General features: G+C 47.6%; 1 protein-coding gene and 1 long non-coding RNA gene across 3 annotated transcripts in view; one reads left to right on the top strand and one right to left on the bottom strand.

Annotated features, from left to right (window-relative positions):
* Positions 1-9,087: 9,087 nt before the first annotated feature.
* The window catches only part of Fbxo41 (F-box protein 41), a 31,350-nt gene continuing 16,960 nt past the window's right edge, over positions 9,088-23,477 (top strand). For both annotated transcript variants that reach the window (XM_085690555.2, XM_048416581.3), the window contains exon 1: positions 9,088-9,374. The gene's annotated coding sequence lies outside the window, so the exon portion shown is untranslated. The remainder of the gene's footprint in view (positions 9,375-23,477) is intronic.
* LOC125388512 (uncharacterized) lies at positions 21,738-22,670 on the bottom strand. Its single transcript, XR_007228260.3, has 2 exons — positions 22,090-22,670; positions 21,738-21,958 (listed from the first exon to the last, which is right to left on the bottom strand). It is a non-coding gene; the product is annotated as an uncharacterized LOC125388512 (long non-coding RNA).

Below are 23,477 nucleotides of genomic sequence, written 5' to 3'. Positions count from 1 at the left end.
ACTTCCCTTCGAGGACAGTATATGCTAGGAGACAGGAAATACACCCAATGGTGAGATGCAGGCCCCTGACATATTACTTGTACAGGACACTGACATACGTCAGGCAGTTCATAAATACATATAGAATGAATAGATGTTTTTATTCACAATTGACTTGGGGGTTAGTTATGTTTCTGGAACCAAACGTAAAAGGTATAGGTAGTAAACATGATTAATATGATTTTCTCTGAGTCTCAGTTTCTAGTACAGTTTCAAAATAGGAATCAGCCGATATAAGTTGGTTGCTGCAAGTGTTCAAGTAGAAACAACAAGGGTCAGGTATATCTAACTCCAACCTCCATGGCTTGCTTTCCAGCCCCAGAGAGAACCTTTTGGAAAAGGCTTTCAAACAGGTAACGGGAAAGCTTCGGCACTAGAGGGCGCCCTGGGCAGCAGAGGCTGCCGTATTAGAGTCGGGTTTATGAATGCTCAGTGTTTGCTATCTCAGATACCTCTGCTCAAGAGTCATGGGCTGTGAAGTCCGGGTTCACCTAGGCCACGCCTGATGAACCCGGTCCTTCGGTGAGGACCTAGGGTTCACCTAGGTCCTTCGGTGAGGACCGAGCCAGAGGCTCCTGGTCCCTTTAGTGGCACTACAACCGAAGGTTCAGGAGACAATAATTCATTTACTGAACAGCCAGACTCCTGCCACAATCACAGGCCTTTTCAGAACTCTACTTCCAGATGAACCCTTCATGGTTTTTGGGTGCAGGCAGGAGGGTGGTGAGAAAAGTAATAGGGAAGATGAGTCACCCCCTTATTCTCTGATTGTCCTCCTCAAAACTTTCTCAATGTTGGGCAGTATAAAAAGTCTACTATGTACCACATTGTACCTCTCTATGCTAAGGCAAGGAGAGGGTGTTTATCTGATGACTGTTCTTTTCTGCTTCAAGCTAAATTTCTCTCTCTCTCTCTCTCTCTCTCTCTCTCTCTCTCTCTCTCTCTCTGTGTGTGTGTGTGTGTGTGTGTGTGTCTTTTAGAGGTCAACTTTATCATTCCTCACAAGCCACCTACTTAGTGCTTTTTGGTTGTCTCTCTGCATGCATGTATATATGTCTGTGCATGTGTGTTTGCATGTGCACATCTATGCAAAGGCCAGGGGAGGATGTCAAGTGCCCTCTATCACACTACACCATGGTTTTTTAGCTTTGTTTATTTTGGGTACATAAATGTGTTGCCTGCTGTGCACCACATTGTGACATCTGATGTCAGAAAACAATTATCAGATCCCCAGGAACTGGAGTTTCAGATGGTTATGAGCCACTCTGGGTTGTGGGAACTAAACCTCTGTCCTCTCTAAGAGTAACAAGTATTTGTAACCACCAGACCATCTCCTCAGCCCCCTTCTGCTGTTTTTTGTTTGTTTGTTTGTTTGTTTGTTTGAGGTTTTTTGGTTTTGGTTTTTGTGTTTAGTTTTGTTTTGTTTTTGAGATGGTCTCACACCTAACCTAACTTGCCTACAGTTCCGACAAGGCTTACCAGCCAGTACATTTCCTAGATGCTCCTGTCTCCACCCTGGGTTACAGTATGTACAGGTAGTCATGCTTGGCTTTTACAGTATACTGGTTACCAAATTTCAAACCCTCAGCTGGGCGGTGGTGGCACATGCCTTTAATCCCAGCACTTGGGAGGCAGAGGCAGGTGGATCTCTGTGAGTTCGAGGCCAACCTGGTCTACAGAGTGGGTTCCAGGACAGCCAGGTCTACACAGAGAAACCCTACCCCCCCCCAAAAAAAAAAAGAAAAAGAAAAACAAAATCAGACCCTCTTGCTGGCACAGCAAAGGAGCTTACTTACTGGTCCATATCCCCAGCCATGTAGATTTTTGTTTTGTTTTTTAAGGCAGGGTTTCTATGTATTTCTTGCTGTCCTGGAAACTCACATTGTAGACCAAGCTGGCCTTAAACTCCAGGATCTGTCGGCCTCTGCCTCCTAAGTGCTGGGATTAAAGGTGTGCACCACCACCCTGGGCTGCAGCCATCTCTCTTGCTTAGCTTTTGTTTTGCTGAAGGAATGTAGCTTTACTGAGGAAAAATAAGAAAGAAAAGTAACTCCCCAGAGTGGGAAGTGGATTTGGAGATAAGGTCTCTGTCACTGGTCTGGACTGATGGAACTGCCAGCAAAGCCTGGGGATCCTCCTATTTATGACTCCCCAGCTCAGACGTTATAATCTGCCCAAGATTTTCTTTTTCAACGTGGATTCTGGGACTGGAATTTAAGTCCTCGTGCTTGCCAGGCAAGCGCCTGACCAACTGAGTGCTCTCTCAGCCCCCAGCTGCTGTTGAACCAGGAAGGCCCACAGCCAGATGAAGGGTTTGGTACTCCGGCTTCTTCTCTAGGATATGCTTGCCTTCTGTTGTCACACACCTGTGTGACAGTCTCCTCTGAGATTTAGGGGAGTTCCTTAAGCAGAGAGGTACACAACAACAACAGAGCTTCAAGAACTCCCTAAAACTGACCGGACTCACTAGGCCCCTCCCTCAAAGGCTAAGCAGAGCCCAACTGCAAAATAAATAAATAAATAAATAAATAAATAAATAAATAAATAATAAAAACAAAAAAAACCCAGTGAACTAAGCTGCCAAGAAGACTGAGGGGAGATGAGCTGCAAAGACTCTGAGGCTAGACAAGGTGCCTGGGAATTTCAGAACCCAGGGGAGCGGCCTGGAAGAGGTTTAGAACAGCTGGGGCAGTGGACGCTCACCCACCTGCTGCCTGCAGGCTGTGCAGTGTGCTCCACGTTTCCAGCTTGTAAGAACTGTGCCACCCATGCTAGGATGGGCCTTGGTGTTGTGGCTGTCTTTGAGTCATTTCTGTCCCTGTAAGTAAAACTCTGCCAGTAGAACTCAGGTCACCAAGTTGACTTTGGTGGTATCTGTATTTTGCACTGCCATGGGTTCTCTATCTGGGGTGAGTAGATGAGTGTGTTTCGTCTCCCCAGGAAATGTTTGTTACCCAGTGCAATCCCGACAGCTGACAGAGACAAAATGATCTAGTTGGAGACGTCTAGCCTTTTGCCTCCCCAGGTATTAAGTGTCCTCTCAAGACTGATAGCTTCTGTCTAATAAACTAATTGCAACAAATAATTTCATACTGCCTCTTCCAAGAGATCCGGCATTTTAGGAGAATGGACTGCAGAGGGCAATCTTTAACCCTTTGGAGCTCCAGGGATGGATTGCCAGACACTGAGGGATGAGTGGTGGGTTCAGGAGACCTGAGATAAAAGGAGAACCCCATTATCCTACTAGTTAATTGACTGCACCTTCATCCACAGGTATGAACCCCAGATTCTTATTTAGATGCAGAGTAGGGCAAGGGAGAGCATAAAGGCCCATCTTCTAAGCAGTACCAAACCACACCACCTGAACAAGAAAAGGACATACAGACAGGCCATCGGCAAGATGGTGGTGTTGGTCTCTGAACAAGAACATTTGCTCACTTCTGCTGGGTTCCATCACTGTGGTCAGCTCTGTCCCTTCCACCTTAATGTTAAGCTTAGCATGATAAGAAAAGGGAACTCAGGATGGAGAGATGGCTCAGCAGTTAAGAGCACTGACTGCTCTTTCAGAGGACCCAAGTTCAATTCCCAAAACCCACATGGCAGCTCACAACTGTCTGTAACTCCAGTTCTAGGGATCTAACACCCTCATACAGACATACATGTAGCCAAACACCAATGCACATAAAATTTAAAATTTAAAAGGGTGGGGGAACTCCAGAGCAGTGACTTTGTAGTAATCCTGATGCTGGTCCTAGGACTTTGAGCCAGGAAGTCCTCTTAAGTCCCCCTTTAGTGGAGATTCCACTAGGACTTTGAAGGAAGAGGATGTTAGGCCAGAGATAGAGAAAATTAAAATCAATTAGAAAACCCAAACCTAGAGCCCCAAACATATCAAGGGCTGTCAATTCATTTTCAGTTTGGCTTATCTTTTATTGTTTTGGAATTTTTTACTACTTTAAATTTTATTTTATCATTATTTACTTAGTTTGTTTTTTTATAATTAATTTTTATTTTTGTGCATTGGTGCTTTCCCTGCATACATGTTGGTGTGAGAGTGTCAGATACCCTGGAACTGGAGCAGAACTGTAAGACAGTTGTAACCTGTCATGTGGGTACTGAGAATTGAACCTGTGTCCTCTGCAAGATCAGCCAGTGCTGTTAACCACTGAACTGTTTGGTTTTTGGTGACAAGATCTCTCTGGCTCTGGTTGTCCTGGAGCTCGACAGTGTAGACCAGACTAGCCTTGAACTTACAGAGATCCTCTTGCTTCTGCCTCCAGAGTCCTGGGATTAAAGGTGTGTGCCACCATACCCCCACATCTTTAATTGTTTTTATTGTTTGTATGGTCTGTTTTGCTTGCAAATAGTCCTGTGTACCACATGAATGCAGTTCCCAGAAAGGCCATAATAGGGAGCCAGCTCCCCTGGAATTGGAACTTGGGGTTGCCTGATGTGGTTGCTAGGAACCACACTCTGGTCCTCTGCAAGAACAGTACACATTTAACCACTGAGTCCTCTCTCCAGTTTCTGGTTTAGATTTTTCTTGTCATTAGTTTTTTGGGTTTTTGTTTGTTTATTGAGACAGACACTGACTGAGTCTGGCCTTGAATTTATGGTGATCCTCCAGACTCTAGGACTGGACCCCAGGTACAAGCCACCACACTTGGCAGAAAGATGTCTTTTAATAAATGTGTTTATTGGGGGGAGAGAAACAGATAAACAAATCCTCTCATGTACTCCTCAAAATGAGGACATTTTCTCAGACTTAGTTCTTTTCCTTTTTATCCCAACTTGGAATTGAACTTAGGCCCCCAGGCATGCTGGCCAAATGTTCTAATGACAAACCTGTGTTGGGTTCTCTAGACTCATCTAAGTAGCTATAGTTCCCTGCCAGTTACCCTGAATCCACGTCCAGACTGTTGCTTATATCCAATGGATCTTATAGGCATTCTTTTTATTTTATTTGTTTGTTTATGTTTTGGTTTTTCGAGACAGGGTTTCTCTGTAGCTTTGAAGCCTGTCCTGGAACTCACTCTGTAGACCAGGCTGGCTTCGAACTCACAAAGATCTGCCTGCCTTTGCCTCCCAAGTGCTGGGATTAAAGGCGTGTGCCACCACCTCCTGGCAACATTCTTTTTTTGTGTGTGAATTATTTACTTACTTTGTTTTATATGCATATGTGTGTGCACTGCGTGTTTATCTGTGCATCATGTGTATGCAACAGTCTGAGGGTGTCAAAAGAGCACCACTGTCTGGAACTATTGTTCCAGGGCCGTTTGTAGCCACCATGTGGGTGCTGGGAATCGAACCCAGGTCCTCTGCCAGAGCAGCCAGTGCCTTTAATCACTGAGTGGTCTCTCCAGACTCCTATTGTCTTTCTTTCATGTCTTGTTCACTCCCCTTTGTGTTCAGTTGTTTTATGAGTTATGGCTTTTAGCAAGTGAGCTCATCTGGCATTGGGGATTGGCCTGGACAACAGCACTGTGTGGCAGAGGTTGAAGGTGTGCTTCCCTAACTGGGAGCTCTCGGGGTGTGAGTCCCAGTGGTGACCAGTCTTTTGTTTGTTATTCTTTTCAGACAGGGTCTCATAGAGCCCAGGTCTCCTCAAGCTCACTGTGTAGTCTCTGTGTTCCCCATGTGGCTTTGCAGACATCCCAGCAACCACATGGTGGCTCACAGCCATCTATAATGAGATCTGGTGCTCTCTTCTGACAGGCATACATAGAGGTGGAACACTGTATACATAATAAATAAATCTTAAAAAGAAAAATTACTCCAGAAAGTTGCCCTCTAAGCTCCACATAAAAGCCATAACACACATGAGCCCACACTCACATACATGTATACACACTAATTATTTTAAAATCACATACACTTGGGGCATGGTGACACATGCTTTTAATGTTAGCATTCAGAAGGCAAAGGCAAAGTGGATCTCTGTGAGTCTGAGGCCAGCCTGTTCTACCATGGTGAGTTCCAGGACAGCCAGAGCAATGGCTGCACAGAGAGAGACCTTATCTCAAAAACAAAACCAAACCACATACATAGAGACTGGAGTGATGGCTCAGTAGTTAAAAGCACTTGTTACTATTGGAATAAAACCCATGTGGCAGCTCATAATCACCTGTAACTCCAGCTCCAGGAGAGCTCATGCTCTCTTCCGGCCACTGAGGACACCTACACACATGTGCTCACACAAACATACATGTAATAAAAATAAGTCTTTTAAAAAACAACCACACACACTGTGAGGGTAAAACCTTCCATATCTGAATTCATCTTCCTCCATTATCTCTTTATCCTCTCCCTTTGCAACCTAATACTCAAATAGTCCCATCTTTGAGCTCCCTCTAGGGCGGAAACCTTGTTTGATCCACACATGCAACCCCCATCTCACCAAGTCGACCTAGTTCACTTAAAGATTTATCCACTGTTCTGGCCAGTTCACAGAAGAGGAGGTGAAAAGATAGCCAGAGAGCATGGCGCTAGGAAAGGAGGCAGGGAAAGGCCCTGACACAATGGTGGCGTCCTGAGTGTAGGGCTGTACCTCTGACAATTGGGACTGCCTGCTTCTGAATTCGCAATTCCCTGCCTTGGCCTTGGGAGCCCTAGATGTGTTTGTCACTGCACACTCTCTCTTTGCTTTCTCTGGCCCACACGGAGTGGGATTCACATTTTTAGAACAGTGGTTCCCATAACAACCAAGCAGGAACTGTTGTCTGTGAAAAATAGCATGGTCACACATGCGCACATGCATATATGTTTGCACGTGTGGGAATACATGTGTGTACTTATGTGCATAAGGACAGCACACCCACTTTCACATACACACATGTACATTCACATGCATATATAACTGCACTCACAAATACGCACATGCATCTATATATACCTGCATAGCCACAGGTGTATCCCACCATTTGCATACAAATCCATGTGTAAACATACACAAAACACATACAGGCACACATCATGCTGTCAATTGTTTTTTATATATAAAAGGCACAGAGTAAGGGCACTATCAACAACAAAGGTGGTACCAGGATGGTACGGGGATACTTTTGGCTAGCCACAAAAACAGGTGAAATAGTCAAGTCTGCATTTGGACGGGAGCAGGTTCCGGAGCTGCACCGTAGCAAAGAGACGGCATGAGGGTGCTGTGGCTTGATCAGAGGACAGATTGAGTATTGTGCACTCAAATTCTGGCCCTGCCAGTCACTGAACTCTTAACTTTTGCTCCTCCCTCTGCAGAAGTGGGTGCCTTTCATCATTTCTGTGGCAGAAATCCCGAGATGAGCAACTTAAGGCAGGAAAGGATTGCTTTGACTCACCATTTGATGGGACACAGTCCAGCATGTCCAGGGACGTATGGCTGTGGGAGTATCTGGCAGCTGGGCACATTGCAGCCCCAGTGGGGAAGCAGACAACAGTGAATGGTTACTCACTTCCTCCTTTGTCTTCAGTTTGGGACCTCAGGGCGTGAGGTGGTGCTGCTCACAAGGGAGGGTTTTCTCAGTTAAACCTCTCTCTAAACTCCCTTTCATACGGATCCACAGGAGATTAAAAACACAGTCAAGTTTACAGAGGATGAACCATCACAGTGGGAGAAATGGTTTCTGGAGCTGGAGAGATGGCTCAGTGGTTAGGAGCACTGGCTGTTCTTCCAGAGGACTGGGGTTCAATTCCCAGCACCCACATGGCAGCTCACAACTGTCTGTAACTCCAGTTCCAGGGTACCTGACACCCTCATACAGACATGTCTGCAGGCAAAACGCCAATGTACATAAATAAAAAAAAATAAAAAATAAGATGAATACTTTCTGCTAGGTTACTCTATTGGAAAGTGAATGATGTGTAGTAAAATGATTAGCATGATTGTGATGCCTGCTTCTTGACTGACAGGAATTTGATTTCCCTTATCAATCTAAGAAGACTTCCTGAAGGTGGAAAGACATCAGAGCTTCAGGAAGTAAAAAGGGGGTGCTTCATCTGTTTGGCCGCTGTACAATTCTCATTAGATTTATCCTTCCCCCAAACCACCTGACAGGTCTACAGACCCCTCGCCCATACTCCCTGCGTCTGGGGCCTCTGCCCTTTGAGGAGTGGGATGTGGGTCAGTGGAGGTCACCGAAGCCTCCAATGTTCTAGAAAGTCCTGGCGCTATGCTGGCTTTTTGCTCTGCTGCAGGGCCTGGTGCAGCCTGGCTGAACACCATGTGTGGTAGAGTATCATCTCCTTTTCCTCATCCTAAACTCAGTTCATCCCTGGCTTGCTCTGGAACCCCAAAGGTTTTTTTTTGTTGCTATTGTTTTGTTTTTTCCTCAGCCCTGAGGACTTTCTCTAGCATAGGACCATTTACGGCATGGAGTGTGCCTACCTACCTCAACAGCTATGTAGGCCTGAAGCCAAGGGTGAGGGGCCTTTATGTACGCAAGTGATGGGTTTGTCTGGAGCAAGCCAGTGCATATTCCCTGCTTCTTTCCATTTGTAGGTCCAGAAGAGGATGGGGGTGACACCTAAAAGTGCAACATTAGGTCTGGGAACACAACACAGTGTGGCTCAGCCGCAGCTGGATCTACCCAAAGACCACACCGCTGACCTGAAGTCACAGAGTGCATGGCCCGTACTTGGGCATATGCCCGTACTTGGGCTCACAGCCCAAGAGGCCGCTAAAGAACTGTGGTGTATGTCGTGGCGCGTGCCAACCTTTTTTTAGTCCTCAGAACCACCCATCCAAGATGTGCTCCCACTGAGGGCAGGCCAAGCCCGTAGGGTGGGCTGCGGTAGATAGGCCCTGATTAAAGGTGGGCAGCAGAGGCCACAGCTGGAAGCTCCGAGGCACAGGAATGCCTAGGTGGTGGTCCCTGGAGTGGGGAAGGCTGCACTCCCCACATCCCGGCGGCACCCATCCCCCACCCGAGCCATCAGCTTCTGCGGAAAACGTGGGGTCCAGGCGCAGCCGCTCCTGGCTGCATCTGCCGCTCCCCGCTTGCTAGAGAGCCCGCCCCGGAGGAGGGGCCGGCTCCGCCCCACCTCCCCGCCGCCTCCCTCCCTGTCTCCTGGCTGCGCCCGGCCGAGCGCCCCCTCCTCTATTCCCATCCTCCCTGCGTACCCCGCCCGTGATCGCAACAGGAACCCCTCCCCGCTGCGCGGGACTGGGGGACTCGGTCGCCCCCGCCCCAACTGGGAGGCGGCGGCGGCCACCGTAGGCTGCAGTGGGGACCGAGATCCGAGGCCCGGTGGCGGCCCTGCGTCTGGACCCGGCACGCGGGGTCTGTGCCTCTGCGCTCCCAGCCCAGGGCCGCGGTGCCTTGCCTTGCCGAGGGCTGGAGGAGGTAAGGGCAAGTCTGGGGCGCGCTGCGGGACTGCTCTTGGAAAGGCTAGGCAGGGAAAACCATAGCCGCTGCACCCTCCTCCCCTGCCTTCTTTCCTGCTGCCCTCCTGAGGCCGCGAGGCCGCCAGAACAGGGAGGGATTCTGGGCAGGCCAGGCTCTGGGCAGCCAAGGGGTTAATTTAAGGAATTAAAATCAGAACGGGTTTGAGACCAGGCTTCCCCTCCCCCTCCCGCCTGTCGCTGCCCTAGCCTTGTTGGGGGGCGGGGGCGGGCTCCAGAAAAAAAATCCATTGGGACTCTGGACTTTGGAGAGGTAGAAGGGGGAGTGCCCTGAAACCCCAACCCTCTCCACCTGCTGGTGATGGAATGGGGGTGGGTCTTGGTCCCGAGGCCTGGCTGGGCACCTGTAAGGTTGTCGGTGCGTGCCGGTGTGCACGTGTGATCGTCTGGAGGTGTTCATATGTGTGCACGCATGTTTCTGCCTCCCCAGACTCTAGTGTCTGTGCGGGTGACTGTGCCCACAGTATCTCTGGAGGTGTGGGCTCCACTCCATCGCCTTGCATGTTGTGTGATCCTGTGCCTGTGTGCACTGCCTACAGCCTGCCTGGAGAACTGTGAGGCCTGTCCCCTCCCTGTGGTTGAGCCTGCGGTGAGGGGCTCATATGGTTTTCCGGGTGTGGGATCCAGGTGCTGGAGCCTCTGTGTGTGACCTTGGGAGGCATGTGCCTGTTTGCAGGACCATGAGAGGGGGTGCTTAGAACAGAAAGGCAGTGTGGGGGGTGGCCGGGAAGCAGAAGACCGACTATTGACTCCTGTGGGTCCTTACCAGGCGGGGGGGACTGTTCCGCAGGCACCCAATTTGGGGTTATAGCTGCAGAGCCGAGGCCCAGGCTTCTTGGAAGGTTGGAGGGAGTTAGACAGGCAGGGCATTCCTTTATTCTCCACCCGCTGGGGCATAATGAGGGATATAATGTGGACACCTCCAGCCGCCTCTTCATCCTCAGAGCCTCCACCTGCTGGCAGAGGCCTCCTGAAAACACCTAGTTTGGAGCCTTTAGGCTTCTAAGCCCATCCAGCAGCACCCAAACCGTCCTCCCCCGTTTGCTGTCCAGCATCTCTGCCTCTTTTCTTGCGTGGGCTTTACGTGGAAAAGAGGAGGGAAGTGCTCTTGGGCCAAGTGGGAGGGAGAGAATATGCCCTGGGTAGGTCAGGCAGGAAGTTGGGGCCAGATGGGGAAACCATACCAAACTATGTTAGCTTTTCAATTTTGCCTGCTTTGAATGTAACTGGTGGGATGGGGACAGAGCTGTGGCATGGACACATTCGTCCTGCACCTCTGTGTGCAGCTGTTAGGGAGGGAGGATTGGGAAAGGGTAGTGAGGGTGGTCAGATGTAGTAGTGCTCTTGCTTCTGTGTCCCTAGATCCTCCTTCCTCTCTGATAAATCTGTGTCTATTCAACAGATAGTCAACAAATACTCACCAAGTGCCACTGTGGGCCCATCTTCCTGCAAACATCCCACTCTCAGCCAGAATATGAGTCAGTCAGGAGGTGCTGTGTTCAAATCCTTGTTTGTCAGTGTTTTAGTTGCTCACTGCTGTGTAACAAACACCCCCAGAATTTAGAAACTTTGAATAGCAATTATTTATTTGTTTGTTTTAGTGTTGAGAATTGAACTCTGGACCTTGCACGTACTAGGCAAATGATCTACCACTGGGCTTAAAGTTGCAATCTGCCTGTCTCCCAATTAGCTAGGGTTCCAGGCATGTCAACACTAGCTGTGACACTATTTCTCATGGTTTATGAATCACCTGTGGCTGTGGTTATGGGATCTGAGGATCTCACCTGGAATCACATACACAGTCCCTCAAGGTGGCCTCTCAGTTCCCAGGGTCTCCTTCCATAGTGGCCTCAGATAATTCTAGGCAGCTGGGATCTAGCAGCTGGATCCTAAGGCTAGCTAAGGGGAAATGTCCCAAGATGACGCATCCTGATGTACAGCGACTTATCTGACTTCTGCTTGCACGAGCTTGCTGATGTCCATCTGGCCATGACATGAGTCAGTGTGGGAGAGAATCACATAAGGGTGACACTAGAGGTCCTCTGATGAATTGCAGCACCAATTTGTTAGATGTCTTTATGGTCATGGGCAAGCGATTTGATCAGTCTGAGTCTTAGCTTCCTCATTCCAGTATTGAAGCATTCCATCTCCTTGATAGCATTGTTGTGAGCATGATGATGTACCAGAAATAATTAGTGGATAGACATAGGTTCACTATTTTATTTAAAGCCAAGACCTGTGGGCCTTGGGCTTGACTCTGACATCTTGCACTGGGCACATGACATAGAATAAAGCCAGTGATCGCAAAACCTCAGAGCTCAACTAGAGCAAACCATGGGATGAAAAGACACAGTGAGTTCTGACCTCCTAGTAAGGGACTAGGGAGCCATCATGCTTTACAAGTTCATTCTTGAGTTTACTTAACCAGTTTACCTAGTTACATGATGGTAAGTGTTGATAATTGCTTTGGTTGGGCACTGGAGAGATGGCTCAGCAATTGAGAGCTCTTGTTACTCTTGCAGGGGACCTTGGTTCTGTTCCCAGCACCCATATGATGACTCACAACTGTTTGAAACTCCGGTCCCAAGCGATTCAGTGTCCTCTTCTAAGCAGAAATGCACATACATGCACACAAAGCACACCTAAAACAAAAATCTCTTCAAAAAATTCACTTTAGAAAGTCGCTTTGGCTGCATGAAATTTATCTGATTTGGTGATTCCTCTAATAGTGTACTAGTGTGCACGCTATGAAGATGGCCATTTGTAGTGTTTCTGCTGTAGTGTGTAAGTAATGAGGGATCTGGTGTATGTGTGGACATTGATCACCAGCTGTGGGAGCTACTGTCGTCCCCTGGGAGTCTATAGCAAGGAAGGGCTTGTGCTGTGATGAGGATTGAGGTGGAGGGTGTCGGGGAAAGGCTTTATGGAAAAGGTGGCATTTGAGCTGGGTCTACAAAACTCACCAGATGGAGAACAGAGTCCCAAAAAGGGAGGCCAGCACAAGCCTAGACTTGAGGATGTGACAGTCCCCAGTGCTTTCCAGTGGAGCAGAACCCTCATGGAGCTCACTGAGAGTTTTTGTGGAACAGGAGCAGAGACAAAAGCTGGCGCTGGCCAAGCTGAGAACTGGTCAGATGGCGCCACCCTTAAAGACAAGTGTGGCAGGTGTACTTCGCCTCTGGGCAGCTGGGCTGGGGGTCTATCTGTTGAATGCTTGCCTAGCATGCACCAATTCCTGAGAATGATTGCTAGTACTATCCCAGCACGCAGGAGGATCAGAAGTTCGAGATCATCCTCAGCTACACAGCAAGTTTGAGATAAGTCTGAACTACATAAGAACCTGTCTCAAAGGAGGAGGAGGACGAGGCCATTCATTCTTCAGAGATTATTTTACTAATTTGGATGGTTCTGTGTGTGTGTTTGTGAGATGTGTGTATATATTTGTTTATGGGTATATGTGTTACATGTTTTCTTGTTCTTTTTTTTTTTTTGAAAACAAGGTCTCTTACTGGACCTAGAGCTCACTAGTTTGGCCAGGCTGGAAGGCCATTATTGACAGCGATCCTTTTGTCTTTGCCTTCCCAGGTCTGATTCTGTAGTTGCACACTGCCACACTGACCTTTTTGTGCGAAAATCTGAATTTAGGTCTTCCAGCTTCTGCAGCAAGCACTTCTTTCTCCACAACCCCTATTTTACATTGTAAGTGACAGAAATGGCCGGGTTGATGCTTGCCAAAAGCTTCAGAAGTCATGACTGTCAGATGAGTGAGTTAGAGTCCACGCGGATGAGGTCAGAGGGCTGCAACGGTGCCCATAGGAAAAGGAAGCAACCATTCAGTCGGTGCTGTGGTCCAGGGCCGAGAGTGAACAGAGCCTAGAGACCAGTCGCTGTCCAGGGTGCTGAGTAGATGCGGCTGCTATAGGTTGAGAATTGTAAGAAGGGCGGGTTTGGGGTGTGTACATTGGTTTTGTGAGTTTAGTGTTAGCCACTTTAAGCTTTTGGCTGCCAACACTGAAACAGAACCCATTTCATTCTCTATTGATTTCTTCTAAATTTACTTTGAGTTAAAAAAAAGAGGGGAGGGGAGGAGGAAGTAAGGATTCTTTAGCTTGGTTTCAGGCCCAAGGCCTTATTTGTACCTGACTTGTGGAAGTAGGTTATGTTTAAGATGTTCATTCTCTCCAATCTTAAAAGATGCTCCTGGATTCTCCCACACCGTCTCCTTCCCAGCACAGAGAGCTCGTGTCCACTCAGTGCCTCGCATAGTCACACCTCAGCCCACAGCAGCCAGGCTCATTAAAGCAGCCACCTTAGCAGCCCCCAGCGGGCCCTCGTCAGCTCCAGTCCTGTGTGAGCTTGCCCCCGCTCCTTCCACATTACAACTGCACCTTCCCAAGTTCCTGCCTGAGTTCCTGTTTTTGCTGTTTGTTCTTGAGAATTCCTTGGCTCTTCTCTCTTCTCTGTCTCCTGGAGGTTCCATCTTCCCTCCCATCTCCTTATTTTCTTTGTCTATACTGCCACCCTGGACTTGCTTTTCTAGTATTATTTTTTTAAATGTGTACATTTGGGACTGGCCAAATGGTTAAAAGTGCTTGCTGCTGGCACAGCACAGCCATCTGTAGCTACAGTTCCCGGGGATCTTATGCTTTCTCTCAACTCGAAGACCTGTGCCCTCATACCTACCTATTTTAATTCTGTAGATGTGGGGTTTACATTCACTCTCAGGTCAGAAGATCCCATCAGAGGCCTGGAGTCACTGTTCAATGTGGTTATGAGCTCCTGGAAGTGGGCACTGGGGATTGAACTCAGGTCCTCTGCAAGAGCAGTGTGTGCTGTTAATCACATCTCCAATACATCATCTTCTATCCAAGTTTGCCTCAGGAGATCAACAGATACTTGGAGAAAAGGACCAAACCTTGTTATCTGTGTAACCTCCATATGCCTAGCACAACACCCACATAGTGCACGGCACTGAACTTAGTAAGTGCACACAAAATGAATTCATATTTAACTATAGCTTAGGTAAGAAGTGTAGACTTTGCTTAGGTGAAAAAAGGGTTTTCTTTTTTAAATTTTTTATTTATTTATATTTTATGTATGAATGCCCTGCATGTACACCTGCAGGCCAGAAGAGAGTATCAGATCCTATTACAGATAGTTGTGAGCCACTGTGTGGGTGCTGAGAATTGAACCCAGGTCCTCTGGAAGAACAGTCAGTGTTCCTAACCCCTGAGCCATCTCTCCAGCCCCAGGGGGTTTATTATAAGTGGAAAATCCAATTTTATTAATTTTTAAATTACATTATTTGTGTGTGTGTGTGTGCGCGTGCATGCGTGTACTATAGCCCTAGAAGAGAGGTCAGAGAATGACTTACAGGAGTGAGTTCTCTCCTTCCATATGTGGAGTCAAACTCAGGCTATCAGGCTTGGTGACAGGAACCTTTATCTGCTGTGCCATCTCACCAGCCCCCAGTTTTATTTTAAACAGTAAAACATCACTATGGAGGGGAGATGAATGGGCTTTTGTCATAACTACATCCAGGTTCTCAGGCAAGTGGGGATGACTCTCCAGCTCCTGGATCTGGTTCATCAGGCATTTGCTTGTTTTCCCTCTGTGCATGGACTCTCTCTGTGTGGTCAGTTAGTCTGAGCCACCAAGATCCCTTTTCTCATCCACAGTTCAGGGGAGATTGCAGTCTCTTAAAGTGCTTCATCCTAGCACATGATCCCTAAAGGAAAAGGGGATCCCTCCAATCTCTCAGTGAAGAACTCCAGTGGTTCAGTTTGAGGAATGCACGTAGTCATTCCTGGGTCAGTCGTGGTAGCAAAGGATATGGGACTAGAGCATGGTCTCCACATACGAGGACCGCAGTAGTGGAGCACATGGGTTATGAAGGGCAGCTCACCAAAGAGAAGCTGGGATGCTGTCATAACCACACAGTGAGCAGCGAGTCTGCTGTAGGAACCACCAGGGTCCACGTGGTAGTGGGGCCATAGAGTAAGACCATCTATGGTTTCCGCAGGAGCAACAGGTGAGATTGTTCGGAGGCACAGCTCAGATGAGCCTGAAAGCCTACACATAATAAATAAATAATAAATGAGTAAAATCCAGCCAGTGAGTTCAGTCTGTTAGAACCCTAGCCAAAGAAAACCTTAAGCTGGGCTTGCAAAGAGAGGCGCCCTGAGATCGGTGCTTTGGATGAGAGTCTGGCAAAGGCAAGGAGGTGGAGCCAGGCAGAAACGGGGGCAGGTCTCAGCTGCAGTAGTTCTTATGTCCCAACTGGAACACAAATGAGAATCTGACTGTTCTCCCCCAATGCTCAGAGTACAGCATACAGGCTGGAATCTGAGGAGATAATGAAACTTGTGTCTTTTTTTTTCTTCTCATACCATACTACCTTCCATCACTTTGTTTTCTTTTTGTGTGTGTATATGTGTGTGCATATGTATATTTTTGTATGTGTGGCACTCACACACGTCTGAGTATGCCCACACATGATGGTCCAAGGTTAGTTGATAAGAGCCATCTCCTATCACACTCTTCCACCTTAGACAGAAGCAGAGTTTCTCAAACAAACCTGGAGCTCTCTGATGTCTCGTCTTGCAATCCAACTTTCTCTGGGGGTCCCGTGTGTCTGCCTTCTGATGCTGGAATTATAGGCAGGCAGCCATGTCCACCAGGCATTTCTGTGGGTTTCTAGGGTTCTGAACTCTGGGCTTCATTATGGCCCGGCTAGCACTTAACTGCTGAGCTTTCTTTCCAACCCTGTCACCACCTTGCTTGCATTCAGGAAAAGCTTCACACTCATGCATAGGTGTGCAAGACTAGACAAGAATATTCTCAATAACAACAGTCATTCTCGGGGCAGTAGGTGGAGGGCAGCTCCCGAGGTGTGTGCTGGGGTAAGGAGCTATTGGAATATCGGTACCCCTCTTCTCATCCACCGTGGTGCTCACCCACAGGCCTGCCATCCCCAGGTTTCTCCTCTCCTTGATTTCTTGGAGCCTGGCTAGTAGGGTGCTATGAAGGCTAAAAAAAATGTTCCTCAAGAGTGGGGATGGACAGGGAGAGTCAGAAGCGCACCTAGGAGGCAGCTGCCCTCAGCTGGGGCAGACAAGTATAAAAGTCAGAACAGGCTGCTCCCCACCAGCTGGCTATGTGAACTTGGAATCTCCCGACCCACTGTTGTCTGACAAAACTTTTCTTGGGGAGAGGCTACACACCCCTGATAGGGAGTCAACAACAGATCAAACTATGGATACCACCAAAATCCAACTTAGTGAACGAGTGGGACTTATTGGGGTTACTTACAGAAATATGGATGAAGGGTTACTCACAGGAGCATAGATGACTCCCAGACAGCTACATTACCAAAGCCCACCCCAGCATGAGTGACAGCTCACAAAGCTGGGGACCTGGAGCACACTGCACAGCCTGCAAACAGCTCAACAGGTTGGAGAGTGCCCTTTCCAAGTGACTCAATTGGTCTAAACCTCTTCCGGGCCGCTGGTGGGGTCTCCAGGTCTTTTATCGTGCTAGTCTGAGAATGACGCAGCAGTTTTTGTTGTTTATTCTTGGGAGGGCGGAGCCTAATGAATCTGGTCAGTTTCAGAATTTACTAGCGCTATTTTGAGCTGTTTACCTTCTAGTTTAAAGCCTCACCCCCACACCCCAGGATAGAATGTTTCAATTTCAGAGGAACCTGCTTCACAATGGCTAGCTTCATCTGTCTTGCCTATTACAGCGAATCTGTTCCGGTCTTCTGTTTCTCTCTGTATCGTTTCTCTCTCTCTCTCTCTCTCTCTCTCTCTCTCTCTCTCTCTCTCTCTCTCTCTAAAGCATGGTTGATTCTGGAACTTGCTCTCTCTCTCTCTCTCTCTCTCTCTCTCTCCCCTCTCTCTTTATTTAAAGCATGGTTTGTTCTGGAACTTGCTCTGTAGACCAAGCTGGCCTTGAACTCACAAATGTGCACTTGCCACTGCCTTCCAAGTGCTGGGATTTACCATGCTACTATGCCCTGTTTAAAGTCTTCTCTTTCTTCTTGAGTCAGTTTGAAGCTTTATATTTTCCTAGAAAAGCACTCAGCTCATTCAGATTTTAAAGATTTTGAGCCAAGAGTTGTACCTAGTAGTATCTTCATAACTGGAAAAGAATTATCTGCATGCACGTCACATCCCTCTTCTCATAGTGTTCTTGTTCTCTCTCTGTCTCTCTGTGTGTGTTTTCTAGAACACCATTTTTTAATTACTTGTTTGACTAGTCTTTAGATTTTAGTGTACCTAACGGAAGGACAGTGATAGTGGCACAACTAATTGTATTTAATGGCCTTCAATTTATTGTATGATGCTGGGAATTGAATCCAGCCTTATGTGAGACATGTACTTTACCAAGTGAGCTAGTCGCCAACATTAATTACCAAATATTTGTTTAAAATGAAAGAAAGTGGTTAGTCGGTTAAGTTGGGTGTGACCTAGAAGTCCTGTCATCTTAGCACTTTGGAGATGGAGGCAAGGATGTCAGGAATTGAAGATCAACCTTGGCTCCACGAAACTCTGTCTCAAAAGAGAAAAGGGGAGGGGCTGGAGAGATGGCTCAGTGGTTAAGAGTACTGACTGCTCTTCCAGAGGTCCTGGGTTCAATTCCCAGCACCCACATGGCAGCTCACAACTGTCTGAAGATCCAGTTGCAGGGGGTCTGACACCTTCACACCAATGCACATAAAATAAAGTTAAATAAACCATAAAAAATATTTTAAAAAAAGAGAAAAGGGGAAAAGGGGGTGCAGAAATGACCCATCAATTAAGAGTGTTCACTGACCTTCCAGAGGAGCAGAGTTTGGTTCCTGGCACCCATGTTGGGCAGCTCATAATCACCTTTAATTCTGGCTTCAGAGAATCTGGTTTCCCAGGCACCTGGACTCTCATGCTTATTCCTACACACAGACATAAATTCCTACAAACATAAATTAAGATGAAGTAGATCTTTTTTTTTTTTTTAAAGGAAACAGAAGAAAAAAAGAATCCTCTTGATGGATCTAAGTGTGGGGAAAAATCTAAATGTGAAAAAGGGACACATTCAGCCCGGTGTATCTGCACAGTTCCCGGTTTTTGTCAGATGTGGTAGCAGGGTTAGCTGATTAAAACCCTTATTTAACGGTAGTGATAGTCCATGCCTTTAACCCTAGCACTGAAGAGACAGAGGCAGGCGGATCTTTGAGTTTGAGACCAGCCTGATCTACAGAGTGAGTTCCAGGACAGTCAGGTCTACACAGAGAAACTCCGTCTTGAAAAACCAAAAAATAAAATAAAACAAAACCCCTATTTAAAATATATTCTGGGGGCTAGCATGATGGTTTAGTGATTAGGAGCACTCACTGTTCTTCCAGAGGCCCTAGGTTTGATTGTCAGTACCCACAGAGTGGGCCACATCTGTGTCCAATTCTGGGAGACTCTAACACCCTCTTCTGGCCTCTGTAGGCACCAGGGACATAGGTAGTGCAGAAACATAAATACAGACAAAACACGCATACACATAAAGTAATTTTTATTTAAAATTTTCTCATTTTACATATCAACCACAGTCATAAAGTAAAAATTTTAAAAATTTAAATAGTCTACAAAAAATAAAGTCTGAAGTATTAAAAGAACAAATGCATAATTGGTTATAGCCTTTGGCGGGAACAGACTTCCTAAGCATAACAACAAAAGCAGAAATCATTCAAATTTTACTGAGGTGTGCTTTCAACATATCAATAAAAAACAAAGTAAAAGCCAATCAGCATACTTGAGAAAAATATTTGCAGTACAAGAGATCAATATTATTAAAAGCCTTTGCAAATCAATAAAGAAATACGAATGTTCAGTGTAAAAATGAGCAAAATTGGTCTGGGCATGACAGGTAGTGCCTGTAATCCCGGCGCTTCTCACGCTGAAGCCAGAGGACTATGGCGAGGGTGAGACCAGCCTGAACTAGATGGTGAGACCCTGTCTCAAAAAACAAACCTAGATCCAATTGGGCAATGGTGGTATAGGCCTTTAAACCTACCACTTTGGCAGAGGCAGGTAGATCTCTGTGAGTTCAAGGCCAACCTGGTCTAGAGCCAGTTCCAGGACAGCCAGGTGTTGTTACACAGAGAAACCCTGTCTCAGAAACAAACAAACCAACCTAGATCGTCAAGATCGTCAGTAGGCAATAGCATGTGCTGCTAGCCCTACAGTCTGAGTTTAGTCCCTCCATGTACATTATGGCAGATATGCACCCCTTCCAGCATATACACACACACGATAGATAAGATATAGTTTAACCCCCCCCCCAAATAGCACAGTATATAGTCAGATCACTAAAGAGACACAGATGATTGAAAAATAGCAGGGAAGTGTCCAAACCCTGCAATCCAAGAAACTCAGGTGAAGAAACCAGGTCAGTTTTCACTTTCAAATTTGCAAGAGCGCATAGAGGCCAGACAGGACCTGAATTTGGCTGTAGCAGGTAAGGCAGGCAGTGGCGGGGGGTGGGGGGCATGAAAGGAGCTGTGATGAGAAACCATCTACCATAAGACAGGTCTGGAGCAGAGTGTGGAGGCAAATGCCTGAAACTCCAGCACTCTAGACAGTGATGCAGGAGAAGCCCAGGTAGCAGGCCAGCTCAGCCTGGACAAGAGTGAGAGGAAAAGGGAAAGGAAAGGGAGGGCCCCTGTCCTTGCAGAGGATGGCAGAGAGCTGTGAGACTAGGCTAGCCCAGCAGCACGGGTGTGAGCAGGCCTTGGCTCAGAAGAGCACGTAGCATGGAAGGATGTTGGGGCAGAAAGCATCCTAAAGAGAAAAGCCAAGATGGCCAGTGTTGTAGCTGGGAGGAGCGGGGCAACATTAAAGGAAACCAGGCTGCTAGTTCAGAATCTGTTATTGACACTAGAACAGTGGTTCTCAGCCTTCCTAATGCTGGACCCTTTAATAGATAGTTCCTCCTGTTGTGGTGACCCCCCCACACACACACCATAAAATTATTTCATTGCTACTTCATAACTGTAATTTAGCTACTGTTACAAATTGTAATGTAAATATTTGTGTTTTCTGGTGGTTTTAGGCAACCCCCATGAAAGGGTCATTTGATCTCCAAGGGGTCTCGACCCACAAATTGGGAACCACTGATTTTGTGTCATTACTAGAGATTGGCAACAGGTTCAAATGAGTCAGGTGAAAAACAAGACCAAAAACACAAGCTAGAGAGATGGGTGGGTGGGTGAAAGCCCTTTACATGTAAGCCTGAGAATCTGAGTCAAAGCTGGATGCCATTGTACTCATCGGTCATCCCAGCCTTCTTACCACAAAGTAGGAGGTGGAGACGGGAGGACTGTCCCGGAAACCAGCTAGCCTAACTTACACAGCCACAAAAAAACAAGGAGTAAACCTGCCTTAAAATAAGGTAGAAGGCGGAGGGACGGCTTCGTGGTTAAAGTGCTCTCGGCACAAATGTCAGGACTGACGTTTAGATCTCCCACATAAACGCCAGGTGGTCATGATTCCCTGCCTGTAATTCCAGCCTCAGAAGGCAGAGATGGGGGGCTCCCCAGAGCAGGCTGGCCAGCAAGACTAGGCATGTCCGTGAGTTCCGGGTTGGACTGAGAGCCCCTGCCACAATGAATATGGTGGGAGATGGATGAAGGATGATCTCATCATTACCTTGGGACCTCGATGTGCATGCAAAATAGAAAAGAAACTGGAAAGGCAAGGACCTGCTCCTGAAAGTTTTCCTCTGCCCTCTGCACACATAGGTGCCTGCAGTTACACACATGCCCTGGCACCCAGGAGCCTGCAGTCACAGACACCATGCTGTCAGAAAGATCTATGTACTGAGCAAAAGCTTCACTGTTCAAGTGACATCACAAGTCCTTTTCTTCTGCCCCACAGAAAAAGACTCTAAGGCCACCATAAGCCCCAGGTTCCTGTCCTGCCAACGGCACACAGGGCCTGGGGTGCCTGTGTTAACCAGAAGTAGGAAACGTGCTTATTTCTGTCCAGATAGCTAGGCCTCTTAGAAGAGAGCCAAACCACATGTGCTTCCCTGGAGCCAGGGGCTGAGGGCAGCTCTACCAACTCAGAGTTGGAGGGAAACCGTTCTCTAAGAGAAAATCGGGAGTCTAACCAAGAACTAGAGTAGAGGGGCAGTACAGTATAGCAGTTTATAGAGGGGCAGTACAGTATAGCAGTTTATAGAGGGGCAGTACAGTATAGCAGTTTATAGAGGGGCAGTACAGTATAGCAGTTTATAGAGGGGCAGTACAGTATAGCAGTTTATAGAGGGGCAGTACAGTATAGCAGTTTATTAAACACACACAGCTTTCTGCTTAACTGCTGAATAATTTAGACCGTTTTCCCTGTTCGTCCCAACGCAGCCATCCATCACAGACTTACGCGGTAGCTGTCCTGCCTCCAGAAGAAGCGAGCTCACATCCTCATCCCGAAACACATCCAGCCGCACACAGTACTGTGCTGTGTCTGATGAAGTAGTAATCTAGTCTTCCGGGTCCTGCACCCAGAATAGGACGGGGGGAAAAAACGGATGGCTGAAAGAACAAAGTAACTCCCCAGCTGGAGAGGGGAAGGGAGGGAAAACACCTATCCACAGCCCACACCTCTGATAGTAGCGAGGATTCTGACCTCCCCAGCCAACTGCTCTGATCCTCAGTCTGCATCCTTAGTGCTCTGAGGCGATTTGTGAGAGAACTGAAGCCTGTTTGGGCACGGAGAGGGCACAGTCTTAGGGGTCCCTCGTGTTTTCCAGGCTTCTCTAGCAATACACTGGCCTTGATCCTCAGGAGGGCTCTCTATCAGCTTGCCTTCTTTATCCCCAGTACCCAAGGCCAGAGACCTCATTGGAAGTTGTAATTCTAGAATGGATTCCCTGATGGTGGTGGGGAGGGGGGATGAGAGTTGTCTCTTAGCAACAGGCTCCACTGTTCCTCCCATCACAGGAGTGCAGGCTTGGAAGGAGGGCTCTAGCCAGGGCCTCTGCCAATGGGCAGTGCAGGCCCCTAGCTCCTTGGCCCTTTCCTACTCAAGCTGCATCCCCCCAACACACACCAAAGACTGCTTATAATAGATGTTTCCATGGAGAGGACACAGGAGGGCCGAGGAGTCAAGAGCAGGCAGGCCCCAGACCGCCCTCCCTCTGAGTTTCCCGCCTCCCTCTTTGCTTGAGTTCACTGTAGTTTAAAGCAGAGAACTGGCTCTCCATTATCTCTCAGCCATATTAGATTACTGGCCTCAGGCAGAAGGCCCTCTCCAGTCAAGCTATTTTCTCCTTCTTCTGTGAGCTCTGCTCAAGTGGGTCTTGTTTGACTTTACTGAAAAGGCCCCAGGGAAGACCACAGCACCTAACAATATCCTAACAGTTGTCTGCTAATGTAGCAGTCTTTGTGGGAGCATGGCCTTACCTCCAAGGGCTGTGAATAACAGTTTCAGCAGTGGATTTGCTATTGGGACAGAGTTCGCCAACTTTTTGTTTCTTTGTATTTTGAGGCAAAGTCTTACTATGTATGTAGTCTTGGCTGGCCTGGAGCTCACTAGGTAGACCAGCTGGCCTCCAACTCAGCCGAGATCTGTTTGCCTCTGCTCTTGAGTGCTGGGACTGAAGGTGTGCATCCACAACTTTTGACTGGGGAGTAAAGGAAGTGGTACTGTTTTACACTCCCCTAGCTTAATTTCTTTTCTTGTTGCTATGACGAACTACTCTTAACAAAAACAACTAATGGTAGAGAGAGAACTGAAGTTCAAGGTGCTGTCCATCATGGTGGGGGAGTCAGGGAAGCAGGAGCCGAAGCAGCTCTACACTGCAGGATCAGGAAGCAGAGGGCATTGAGGGCAAGCTGCTGCTCCGGGTGTTCACACGATCCCACAGAGGATGGTGCCAGCCACAGTGGGCAGTTCTTCTCACCTCAACAGCTGAAATCAAAACTTCCCAGAGGCCCATTTCCCAGATGATTCTAGATTCTGTGAAGGAGACAATACTAACCACCACAGGGCCAGGGAGATGACTCAGTGGGGAA

The sequence above is a fragment of the Myodes glareolus genome, chromosome 6 (assembly GCF_982192425.1).
Source record: "Myodes glareolus chromosome 6, mMyoGla1.1, whole genome shotgun sequence".
In the NCBI taxonomy this organism is placed as follows: domain Eukaryota; kingdom Metazoa; phylum Chordata; class Mammalia; order Rodentia; family Cricetidae; genus Myodes; species Myodes glareolus.
This window is presented reverse-complemented; position numbering and strand designations above follow the sequence as displayed.